We start from the raw sequence: 8,459 nt of genomic DNA on the forward strand, positions 1-8,459 counted from the left end.
TATAACACAGCTTCTTGGACTATCTGCTCAGCATACAGGTTGAATAAGTATGTTGAAAGAATACAACCCTGTCATATACCTTTCTTAATTTTAAACCATCCAGTGTTCCCAAGTTCTGTTCGAACAACTGCCTTTTGGTCCATGTACAGATTCCTCATGAGCAGAATTAAGTGTTCTGGAATACTCATACTTCGCAATATTATCAATAGCTTGTCATGATCCACACAATCAAAAACGTTTGTGTAGTCAATAAAGTACAGGTAAATATCTTTCTGATATTCTCTGCTTTCAGCCAAGATCCATCGGACATCAGCAATGATATCCTTTGTTCCACGGCTTCTTCTGAAACCGGCTTAAACCTCTGGAAGTTCTCTGTCAATGTATGCTTGCAGCCATTTCTGTATTACCTTTAGTAAAAGTTTACTTGCATGGTATATCAAAAATATTGTCCGATGATTTCCACATTCTGTTGGGTCACCTCTCTTTGGAATGGGCACAAATACGGATCTCTTCCAATCAGTCGGCCAGATAGTTGTCTTCCAAATTTGTTGGCATAGATAAGTGAGTGCCTCCTGTGCCACCTCACTTTCTTAAAAGATTTCAATTTTTATTCCATCAGTTACTGGTGTCTTGTTCTTTGCCAATTCCTTCAATGCACCTTGGACTTCCAATTATGATACACAAACAGCAGCATTTTTGATGTATGTTGTTGTTGTTAAGTGCCATCAAGTCGGTTCTAACTCATAGTGACCCTGTGTAAGGTTTCCAAGGAGCTGTTGGTATGTTTGAACCGCAGAATTTATGGATCAAACTAACTTGCAGTCCAGTGCTTTATCCTACTGTACCAAACCAGGACTCTGCTAGCTACATAGGAAAGAAGTTAAACCACTACATACAATGTATAACTAAAAGCGATAGGGCTTAATTATGCTGTAGAACTGGTTGCAAAAGACTAATCTAATCTGATCATCCATGGTTCTTTTCAGAGTTAACTTTGTGTGACTTTAGCCAAGTTCCCCCAAAACATAAAGTAATCCAATACAAATACCGGAGTATAATTGTTTTTGCTTAAAATATATTTCCTTCTTACCACCATTGTGTCTGTAAACAATGAACCTATTATGGTCAACAAAAGTGAGTACAGACAAGGTAGCTAAGAATCAAGAGTCAGAAGCTAAGATTTGCTAAGGACGTTCAAACTCAGCCTCTAGTTCAGTTATCTAATCACAATGGACATATTCATAGGCTTTCCCTAGGACAGTGATTCAGTCTTGATTCTGCTTTATCCCACTTTTGTTCACAGTGCACTCCCAATCAGTACCATCTCTCCTCACAACACTGTGATGCTCTTGAGGCTGATGGGGTGTGTAAGGCTTCAAAAGTCCCCTTGAGGAGTCTAAGCCCTCACACTATAAAGAATCGCTGCAGGAGGATAAAAGACAAAGTTGCTAATAACAATCCAAATCAGCAGAGCACAGATCACCCTACCAGAATAGCTCAGATTTAAATAGGCACTGACTGAGTTCCAGACTGATCTGAGAGCTCAAAGCAGAATTCATTATTAGATACTTGTTTATTCCCTGCCCAGAATCAACTCAATGTTTTAGAAAAAAGTCAAATCTGACTATGAGAAAGGGACATTTTTCTGGTCAATCAACTAATCAGCACTTTTTATGCTTATTGTGTGTGCATCCATGTACTTACTAGGCAGTATGGAGGAAGTGCATGGATTTACAGTAACTAGAGAGAAAAGATCGTTACATATGAAGTAATCAACATAAACATATAATATTAATAATTGGGAAATTATGAGGGACTAATTATTAAACCATCTGGAGTAGTCTTAAAAAAAGATTTCTAACCCCAACCTCAGAAATGCTTACACAGACTCATCAGAGAAAGGGTCCAGGAATCTGTTAAGTTCCCCAGAGGATATAATAAGGTCTCTAGGTGGTACAAATGGTTTGCTCTATAATACCAACCTACTAACCCTGGGGGCACTGTGGGATAAGCACTGGACTGCCAACCACAGGTCAGCAGTTCAAACTCACCAGCCATTCAAGAGAAAGATAAGACTGCTCAAGATTTACAGTCTTGAAAGCCCTATAGAGGGTTATTTTAAGTCAGAATCAACTCAATGGCAGTGGGTTTTTGATTTGGCACTAACTTAAGGTTGGCTGTTTGAACCCACATATGGCACTAAGGAAGAAAGCCCTGTAGATCTAGTTCCGTAAAGATTACAGCCAAAAAATTTGATGGAGTGCAGCTCTATTTTGTAACATAGGGGTCACCATGAGTCGGAACTGACTCTATGGTAAGGGGAAGATGGTTATGATAATTAGCCAAGTGGGGCACCAGACTTGAGAAATCCAGAAGAGTGGAAGATCAGTCTTAACTGGTGGAATTAGGGAACGCCCCCTTTATGTAGTAGTGGAAGCTGAGCTAGGTTTCAAGGACTGGGAAGTATGTGAACAAATCAGATGAGATCAGATAACACTGGTGTGAACTGGCCTTGAAGAGGTATGCTATACCTGACCACATACAAGGGAAACCTTGGGAAGGCAGCGAGTGAGTGCCTAATGGAGTCAGGGAAGGCACCCAAAACTTAGTGTTAAAGATTGAACAACAATAAGGAGACGGATTCCAGGTCTTGGCCATATGTGGCTTTGTCACCTCTGGGCTAGAGTGTAATAAAACTATTACTGCATCCAAATTAGACTGATATCTATCTGGTTCACTATGTGACTGATCTACATAAACAATGCACTGGACCACAAGGTCAGTTTGAGCTGCAAGGTCGGGGGTCCAAATTCATCAGCCACAGGGCCATCATGAGTTGAAACTGACGCAATGGCACTTAACAACAACAATAAATACAAGGGGGCTTCAAAAATTCATAGAAAAATTATATTATCTTTTTATTTAATTTTTCCATGTACTTTTCAAAGTCCCTTTGTGTGAGAGAGAGAGAGACAGACAGACAGAGACATAGAGAGAGAGGGAGAGACAGAGAGAGAGAGAGAAAGAGAGAGAGACCCTATTGTGGCCCTGTGGGTTAACGTGCCAGACTGCAAAGCTTTTGAACTGCAAGATCAGTGGTTCAAGCTCACCAGCTGCTCCTCGGAAACCCTATACAGGGTCATTATGGGTTGGAATTGATTCGACGCACTTAATAACAACATATATATGTATATGTAGGAGTTCTGGTAGCATAGTAGTTATGAATCAGGCTGCTAATCTCACAGTCAGCAGTTCGAAACTACCGCAGGAGAAAGATACGGCTTTCTGCCCCCATACAGATTTACAGCCTCGGAAGCCCTGTACAGGGTTGCTATGAGTCAGAACGGACTTCATGGCACAAAATGACAATATACATATACAGATATATGTATATATACAGAGAGAAAGAGAAGGAGAGAGTCCTGGTGTGGTGTTGTAGGAAAAGCACTAGACCGCTCACCACAAGGCTGGCAGTTCAAACCCACCAGCTGCTCCTCAGAAACCCTATACAGGGTCACAATGAGTCAGAAAAGACTCAACAGCACTTAACAACAGTTAGTTCTGACTTACAGCGAGCTTGTGAAGGGTTTTCCAGGAGTGGCTGGTGAGTTTGAACTACTGACCTTGTGATTTGCAGTCCAGAGCTCTGGTAGCATAGTGGTTACAAATCAGCCTGCAAACCTTAAGGTCAGCAGTTCAAAACTACCAGCTGTTCTGTGGGAGAAAAAAGAGGCTTTCTGCTCCCGTAAAGATTTCCAGCCTCGGAAACCCTGTACAGGGTCGCTAAGAGTCGGAACCAACTCCAGGGCACATAACCACCACCACCATTTATCCTATAGTATCACACCAAGATTCCTTACATATATATATATATACATATACTTGAGAGCTTTCATAGAAAATTAGAACTTTTTGAAGCATTCTTATGTGTATGTCTAATGTGTGAGTTCCTCAATTTAAAAACTAGGCAAGATACTCTTCTCAAAAAATTTTTCAGGGATCAAATAATACACTTAGCCTGAGGCATGATTTGAAAAATAGCATTCTTCAGTACTGAGTATTTGAGACATGATAAAATTAAATTTTATATGCTAATATTTAAGGGGGAAATGGTAGTGTTTTCATTCACAGTAATGGAAAAACAATTCATTTAGCAGTATACAAAGCTCATTTCATAAGCAAATGAGCTAATAATCTAAGGTCTTGCTTATGTTTTCCTCATTGGAGGTCTTTCTAAAAGTCAGGAAAACTCATCCAAAAGCAAAATACAATTTATTTTAGATCATTTATTTTTTTTTGAGAAAGAAAAATTATGTATTTTAGATGGCTGTTTAATCAACTCTTAGAATCTATAAATCTATAAACATTTACATTAAGAGTTTATAGCTACTTCATTGTCATATAAATTGTCTTTCTGTGGACTTTAAAAGTAACTTTCTTAAATATCTCAGCACAATTTTTAATGATAACATAATCCCGAATTTCCTTTATAATAATAATTTTTCAGATTCTGGCAAAAAGACATGTTTCTCTTAAAACTGAAATTATTTTGTATTTAGATCTTCCTTCTGCATTATTTTTTGTACAAGTATTTTAAAAAGGAAAGAAAATGTTTCTCTTTTACTCTCTTCAAGAAGACCTGGGAAGGCTGGTCTTTAAATGACGATCACTTTTATTACTCCTCTCCAGGACATGGCCTTGGTGACAGAAATGATGCTGGAGAACGCATGATAGAATTCTGAAAAACCAATGATTTGTTTATTTCAAACACCTTCTTTAGAAAGCATGATAGACAACTATACACATGGACCTCGCTGATGGAACACATAGAAATCAAATTTACTACATCTGTGGAAAGAGAAGATGGAAAAGTTCCATATCATCTGTGAAAACAAGGCCAGGGGCAGACTGTGGGACAGACCATCAATTACTCATGCAAATTCAAACTGAACTGAAGAAAATGAAAACAAGTCCACAAGAGCCAAAATATGACCTTGAATTTATCACACCTGAATTTAGAGATCATCTGAAGGACAGATTTGATACATTAAACACTAAAGACCGACGACAAGAAGAGTTGTGGGATGACATCAAGAACATCATATGTGAAGAAAGCAAAAAGTCATTAAGATGAGAAAGAAGGAAAAGGTCAAAATGGATGTCAGAAGAGACTCTGAAACTAACTTGCTCTCCAGCATAGAGATGCTAAAGCAAATGGAAGAAATGAGGAGGTCCAAGAGCTGAAGAGAAAATTTCAGAGATCAGATTGAGAAGATAAAGCCAAATACTATAATAAAATATGCAAAGATCTGGAATCAGAAAACCAAAAAGGAAGAACATGTTCAGCATTTCTTAAGCTGGGGGAACTGAAGAAAAAATTCAAGTCTCGACTTTCGTTATTGAAAGATTCTCTGGGCAAATTATTGAATGATGTAGAATGCATCAAGAGAAGATGGAATACGCAGAGTCATTGTAACAAAAGGAAATGGTGAATATTCAACTATTTCAAGAGGTACCATATGATCAAGAGCCAATGATACTCAGGAAGGAAGTCCAAAGCACATTGAAGGAAATGGCAAAGAACAAGGCACTAGGAATTGAAGGAATAAAAATTGAAATCTTTCAAGTGCACAGGAAGCACTCACTCATCTCTGCCAAGAAATTTGGAAAACAACTATCAGGCTGACTGATTAGAAGAGATCCATATTTGTGCCCATTCCAAAGAGAGGTGACCCAACAGAATGCGGGCAATGTCTTTGATATTTCAAGCGAGTAAAGTTTTGCTCAAGGTAATATAAAAACGGCTACAATCATACATTGGCAGAGACCTTCCAGAGGTTCAAGCTGGATTCAGAAGAGGCTGTGGAATGAGAGATATCATTGCTGATGTCCAATGGATCTCGGCTGAAAACAGAAAATATCAGAAAGATGTTTACCTGTGCTTTATTGACTACGCAAAGGCTTTCAATTGTGTGGATCATGACAAGCTATGGACAACATTGCAAGTATGAGTATTCCAGAACACTTAATTGTACTCATGAAGATTCTGTACCTGGACCAAGAAACAGTTGTTCGAACAGAACATGGGAGCACTGGATGTATTAAAATTAAGAAAGGTGTGCGACAAGGTTGTATTCTTTCACCATACTTATTCATCCTGTATGCTGAGCAAATCATCCAAGAAGCTGGGTTCTATGAAGAAAAATGTGGCATCAGGATTGGAGGAGGACTCATTAACAACCTGCCATATGCAGATGATACAACCTTGCTTGCTGAAAGTGGACTTAAAACATTTAGTGGTGAAGATCAAAGAACACAGCCTTTGGTATGGATGACATCTCAATGTCAAGAAAACAAAAATCCTCACCACTGGACCAATAAACAACATTCTTATCAATGGAGAAAAGACTGAAGTTGTCAAGGGACTTCATTCTTCTTGGATCAACTATCAACACTAGTGGAAGCAGCAGTCAAGAGATCAGACAACGCATTGCATTAGGCAAATCTGCTGCACAGGAACTTTTTAAAGTGTTAAAGAGCAAAGATGTCAGCTTGAGGACTAAGGTGCGCCTAATCCAAGCCATGGTATTTTCAATAACTTCATATGCATGTGAAAGCTGGACAGTGAATAAGGAAGATCGTAGAAGAATTGATGCCTTTGAATTATGGTGTTGGAGGAGAATACTATAAGTGCCATGGACTGCCAAAAGAACCAATAGATCTGTTTTGGAAGAAGTGCAGCCAGAGTGCTCCTTAGCGGCCAACATGGCCAAAGTTCGTCTCTCATACTTTGGCCATATTGTCAGGAGGGAACAGTCGTTGGAGAAGGATATCATGCTTGGTAAGATGGAGGGTCAGAGAAAAAGAGGAAGACCCCCAACAAGATGGATTGGCCAGGTGGCAGCATTGATGGACTCAAGTGTGGCAGCGGTAGAGAGGTTGGCCCAGGATCGGACATTGTTTCGTTCTGCTGTGCATGGGGTTGCTATGAGTCAGTTCTGACTTGATGGTACCTGACAACAACAACAACAACTAGGACAGACAGTGTGGCAGGCAAAAGAGACTCTGCAGATATGATGAAGTTAAGGATTGTGAGATAGGAAGCTTATCCCACTTTATTTAAGTAGGCCCACCAATATAAACACATCGAGTCAATTCTAATTCATAGTAACACTAGATAGGTTTTCTGAGACTGTAAATTTCTTCTTTCTCTCTTGGAACGACTGGTGGGTTGAACCTTGTACCTTGTAGTTAGCAGTGCTGAGTCCACAGCACAACCAGAGCTGATTAATGGCATTTCAGGTATTCTTAAATATGAAAGAGGGAAGCAGGCTTTTGAGAATCCTAGGAGATGCGATCATGATTTTCTGGTTTCTCCATGAAATGCAGGCAACCTCTTTGTAGTTTATGTTATGTGTTGTCAAGTCGATTCTGACTCATAGAAACCCTGTATAGGGTTTCCAAAGAGTGGCTGATGGTTTTGAACTACCAACCTCATGGCTGGAAATTAAGGGCTTATCCTACAGTGCCACACTAGGACTAGAAGCTGAAAAAGATAAGGAAACAGACTGTACCATGTTAAATGCTGTTGACTTAGTTCTGACTCATCTCTATATAGGGTTTCCAAGGAGTGGCTATTGGGTTTGAACTACTAACCTACAGCACCATACCAGGACTCCTATAGACTCAAACAGAATTATAGCCTTGACCATGTGGCATCACTAAGTGGGCACAGGAGGTGTATACCATACCAGTTGACACTGTCAGTAAGAATAACACCATAATGATTGTCTATAAAAAAATTTTATAATATTTCAGAATGAATGTATTGTTTTTAATAAAAATATTCCTATATTTAGTTATGGTGTCCCTGGTGCAACACTGTAGGATAAGCACTATGAATCAGAATCAACTCCATGGCACTTAACAACATAGATATAATAACAAAAACATTTTGGTATCAATATACCCTAAAGGCTAAAACTCTTTGCTAATTTATTTTTCAACCTTCCAATGTACTCAGTCAAAGCTGTTATTATCCAATTACAATGACCCTTCAAATCATGTGGTTTCACCTGCACATGCAACAACCATGCACTGTTGTATTCCTTGCTGCCACTGTTTTTATAATCTCTTATTTTACCACACTTTCTGGACTTTTAGCTACAATATTGTAATGGTTAGGGTTTTGTGTTAACTGGACAAGGCCAGGATTTCCAGAGGTTTGGCAGTTGGGAAGTGCTTAGTCCCATGGTAATGGGACCTGACACAGGTATAGTTAGCTCTATGGTGGAAGCTATGAGCAGCCAATCAGTTGAAGGGATGCTTCCTTGGGTGAGTGGCCTGCTCCCAATATAATGGACAATGGAAGGGCCTCGCTCTCTTCTGCTGTGGACCTGGGACTCTGCAATTTTAAACTATTTCCTTGATAATATACTTCTCTGTATAATTTTACATAT

The sequence above is a fragment of the Chrysochloris asiatica genome, unplaced genomic scaffold (genome assembly GCF_000296735.1).
Source record: "Chrysochloris asiatica unplaced genomic scaffold, ChrAsi1.0 scaffold00016, whole genome shotgun sequence".
NCBI classification, from domain to species: Eukaryota; Metazoa; Chordata; class Mammalia; order Afrosoricida; family Chrysochloridae; genus Chrysochloris; species Chrysochloris asiatica.